At 26.6% G+C, this 5,083-nt stretch overlaps 1 long non-coding RNA gene across 1 annotated transcript in view; it reads left to right on the top strand.

The window, feature by feature from the left end:
* Positions 1-4,173: 4,173 nt before the first annotated feature.
* LOC139425763 (uncharacterized) overlaps positions 4,174-5,083 on the top strand; it is a 7,196-nt gene continuing 6,286 nt past the window's right edge. Inside the window, exon 1 of the long non-coding RNA XR_011636908.1 lies at positions 4,174-4,274. This is a non-coding gene — a long non-coding RNA (uncharacterized lncRNA). The remainder of the gene's footprint in view (positions 4,275-5,083) is intronic.

The following is a 5,083-nucleotide window of genomic DNA, read 5'->3' as shown; positions in this document are numbered from 1 at the left end:
TGAAGCAGCATAGAAATAAACTGCGAAAAGGTAACCGGCGAGAACATGCCGGATTGCTAGCTAGAACCGACGGGGAGAGAGATAGAGAGAGCAATCTGTGAGGATGCGGCCAAGTTATATCCAAAACATACTGTGCGCATTTTGCTGATTTCGCCCTTCACGCATATCTCCATTCAGGTATGAGGTTTACGTCAATTATCGGCTGCGAGCGACGTAGTCCAACGTCAGAGATTCGTAATTCGGACTTTGCATTTCAGACCGCAACGCCACAGTCTTTACTTTTGGCTCATATTGTATTTTATTTTATAATATGATTCTATTATATCATAGCCTCCCAACGATGTTCGTAAAGGTAGGAAAAGGAAATCACAGACTCTGTAGAATATTGATTGATTTTGATTTAATTTTGGTCATTTTAAAGTGTTTTTTTTTTTCAGCTGCAAATAAACATTCTGAACACTTTATTTCCTCATTAGTGAAGTAGCATACTATAAAAAGGATTATGATTTCTACCTCATAATATAAGATGATATCAAGATATAAATGAATTTTATGTTACGTCTCTAAAAGGATAAGGGGGTTGGACTTAAATACTATCTAGAATTTTTGCAAATTTTTTACGTTGAATCGTGTGAGTAATGTATAAAGCATGGTGCGCAGTGTTTTTAAAAAGTGCTTATTTTTGATTTTTAAAAGCCATTAAAGATGCTTTTCTTAATGGGTTTTTTTTAAAAAGTGCTTAATTTTCCCTTTTCGAAAATGAGATTTATGAAAGGGAATGTCGATTTTCACCACGTATTATGTAAAAACGTGCTTTTCATATTTTTTTAGTCAACGCTTTCAGAATTCATTCAACCATGATCAATTTTAGCGTACCGTCCGTCCATAGCATATGAAAGCGCGAATCATTTTACAGGTTAGGGGAAATAATTGCGAGTCCGCATGTGCGTCTAGTGAGCTGGGTTTGGTGAGATTCTTGCACTCTCATGTGCAGCTCTGCTGCATTTTGTAAGATATTCTCAATTTCAGGCTTCATTTTCCACCCTCTGAATACGAATCGAAAAATATCTTGATCATTTTTTAATGGCTAATAAAATCAAGAAAAGAGTTCTTTGTCAAATTCTAGTTATTTTATCATTTTCATGTAAAGTCTTTGAAAATTATTTTGCATTTTGTCAATTTGCATAGTGCTTTGAGCACCTAAAAAGTTCTTAAAAGATGCTTATTTTTTGTTGAAAGTTTTAGCTACGCACCCTGTAAAAGCATAGTATATTTATACATATTTACTATCTAACATGCTAGCTAAGCAAGTGCGGTATCATTATCTATGTAAACGCTAAATCGAATGAGTATAAAACCAAGCTGTCTGATTTAATAGTTTAGCAAATCGAAAATTTATAAAATTTTCATGTGGAGAAAGTACAGTTTTATTGACTTATACCACTTCATGCAACTGACATTGCTATCTAAACAAGTAAGGCATTTCTTCAAATTCAATTTTTTAAGCTTAATTCAAAAAAATAGCCATTTGAAATAATTCTTTAGAAGAAATTAGGGCTTAATGTATGAAATATACAATTTATGACTTACCTTTTACTCATAAAATATTTATAACATCAAAACTATTACATCTATTAAATCAATTCTATTTTTTAAAATTTAGTCTAAAAAATACATAATAAATAATGTCAGACTCGTCTATACTACAATGTCTCAGAATTTTATTGTCATAAAATTAATTTACATTGCATTAAGGGATCATCAATTTTATTCATCTACACATTGTGCATATCAGGATTATCACTTTTATGAAAATTATTTTTTTTCCAATTTCTTAGTAAAATTGTTCTTTAAATATAAGAGGATTTTCAATGTCATACTTACAAATTATTATTGTAAAATTTAAAACATTCACTACTAGTATAAGGTAATTTAATAAAAATTTATAGGATTTATTTTAGGACAAATTTATTGCAATATACACTATATAAATTCAAATTTATTAATAACTTAGATATAAACAATATTTTATTAAGAGCATACTTTTTATACATCATATTATTTATTATAGCCTTTTACGCCTTTTGTTTTGCATTTTAAGTAATACAAGAATCAATTTAAAAAATAAAACATTTAATATCAAGTGAAACATTTAGAACATTATTCATTTACATTTCTTACTTTTTAATGTCATTTATAAAAACAATATTACATCTCTTTCCTTCTTCACCAGACAAACCTTACAGGATTATACAAAATATCTGAAATAAAAGAAAGAAATAACTTTCATGATAAAATTTTACCAACACATTATTAGAATAAGGGAGATCAAATACCATTAATTTGAATTCATTTAAGTCTTTAGGTATTTCTTTTAAACTTATTTTAAGTTTGAAAGATATTTTGATTATAGTTCTAAGATTATTCTATGCACTAGTGGAAGATGGCAGGTATATTTGGTTTTGCAGTTTTTATGTTTGGATTAAAATTTGTTTTAAGATTAATAACTTGTATTTATAAACGAAGACTATTAAAAATGTAAGTATATTGAAAAATTAGTAAGGTACACTTACATACTTACTATTATTGTAGAAAAGTAAAGTATCAAAAGATAAATGTAAACTATAAATAAAAAGTAAAGTATCAATAATTGACTTTAGAATAATAATAAACAAAGTATTATGCAAATCACCATACACCAAAAAATAGAGGGGATGAATGTAGAAACAGACAAGGAGATTGTGAATTTGCATTTTTAGTAATTATTTCTTACATATAATATTACTACCTTTTTTTAAATAATTTTTAATAATTACTTAAAATTGGTGTAACTTTGTGAGAGACAAGATAAATATTAGCCACACTTATTTTCTAACTTGTTTTAAAATAAGCTTTTCAAAAATTAAAAGAATTCTTAGGGAAGAATAAAGTAATTATTTTGCAAATAATAATAATAAAATTTTTTTTTTCAAATAATCGGACACATGCTTTCACAATGAACAGAAATAAAGATTAAAATTTAAAAATAAAGAAATATGATCATTATTATATTTTATGTTATAATATTGCTACAAAGTTTGGCGAGTTGGTTAGCGAATATTTCAAAGTAAAGCTTTTCGGCAGTATAAATCTCTACATAGAAAATAGAAATTATTTCTATCCGAAGTAATTAAAACTTTGATCGGAAGAAACTATAAGTTTTAATTTTATTTGTTTAAAATAAATAAATATTTTAAAATAAAATTTATCTAGAAAATAGTGTACTTAACTTATCGATACTAAAATGATGTACAGGTTCCTGTTATGGTAGTACATCATCTGCCTTGAGATGGTCATCTCATCGTGTGAAGGTATTTTTAATGCTTTAATTTCAAAGGAAATGTTATTATTAAACTAAAAAACTGTTCCGTTTTATCTATAAAAAATTTCATCCGATCATCCTCTTCACCAACGTCGCCGCCATTTTTATTTACATTTATATATGTCATCACATTAAATTAAAACGTCATAAAAAGCAAATGATTTGATTGGTTCTTGTAAGAAATTTCCTGAACAGTTGGAGATATTTCGGGCAACTGTAATTTCTATATCACACAAAGATTTTTCGTGAAATTTTTGGAGAAATTGCCTTTAGAGTTGCGGATAGAGTGGAGGTTACACTTGCAGTTGCGCTTATTCTCTTTCGTGTGATAGAGGCATGAAACACAGATGACTAACTTGTAAAAAACTATATTTGTCTTGCAAATATTACAGTTAAATGCACCGTTTATTTGAAGAGGACTTTAAATTTCTCCTCTTGGCCAGCAATACATTTTTTTTTAAATTACTTTTTTCAAACCACAATGTGATTTACACAATAAGCACAAATCACACAATGTGCGCTATTCGCAATACGCAATCATAAAGTGGTTTGAAAAAAATTATTTGAAAAAAATCAATGATTTCTTCAAATTATTTTTTTAAAAATCAGATAAAATTTTTTGCGAAAAAAACTATTGGCGCAAAGTAACTACAGTAAATGTTAAATTAAAGATATTGAATTTTTAATTGAACAATTCAGATAACTTTCTTTATCAAATTTTATTTTTTTCGCAATCAGAGCAGAAATATAAATAGTTCCGCGTTACAGTATTTAGAAATCTTGAAACCGAAAATGAAAAATTATTTTATTTTAGGTGGAAAAGAAACTACTTCCATATCCCTACAATACAAACTGCACAGATTATTTAAAAAAATGGAAAGCAAGAGGAGGTTATGGACCAACAAATGAAAAAGTAAAGGGATTTTATTTTTTAACTTTTCCTTTTATAGTAAAGTATAGTATAGTATAGTATAGTATTTAGTATAGTATAGTATAGTATAGTATAGTATTTAGTATAGTATAGTATAGTATAGTATTTAGTATAGTATAGTATAGTATTTAGTATAGTACAGTACAGAATTTACTATAGTATAGTATAGTATTTAGTATAGTACAGTATAGTATTTAGTATAGTATAGTATAGTTTAGTATTTAGTATAGTTGAGTATAGTATTTAGTATGTTATAGTATAGTATAGTATTTAGTATAGTATAGTACAGTATAGTATAGTATAATATTTAGTATAGTACAGTATAGTATAGTATAGTATAGTACAGTATAGTATAGTATGGTATAGTATAGTATAGCATTTAGTACAGTATAGTACAGTATAGTATAGTATAATATTTAGTATAGTACAGTATAGTATAGTATAGTACAGTATAGTAATTAGTATAGTATAGTATGGTATAGTATAGTATTTAGTATAGTATAGTATGGTATAGTATAGTATTTAGTATATTATAGTATGGTATAGTATAGTATTTAGTATAGTATAGTGTAGTATAGTGTAGTATAGTATAGCATAGTATAGCATAGTATAGTATAGTATAGTATAGTATAGTATAGTATAGTATAGTATAGTATAGAAGTCAGCTAGAGTTAATATAGGTTTATCGTTCCAAAAATTTATATAGGAAGGTTTTGAATTAAATTGAACAAAACTGGAAAGAACGAAACTAGATACGTATATATATATATATATATATATAATATATATAT

The sequence above is a fragment of the Parasteatoda tepidariorum genome, chromosome 6, assembly GCF_043381705.1.
Source record: "Parasteatoda tepidariorum isolate YZ-2023 chromosome 6, CAS_Ptep_4.0, whole genome shotgun sequence".
In the NCBI taxonomy this organism is placed as follows: Eukaryota; Metazoa; Arthropoda; class Arachnida; order Araneae; family Theridiidae; genus Parasteatoda; species Parasteatoda tepidariorum.
The sequence above is the reverse complement of the archived record's forward strand: the minus strand, read 5'-3'. Positions and strand labels throughout refer to the sequence as shown.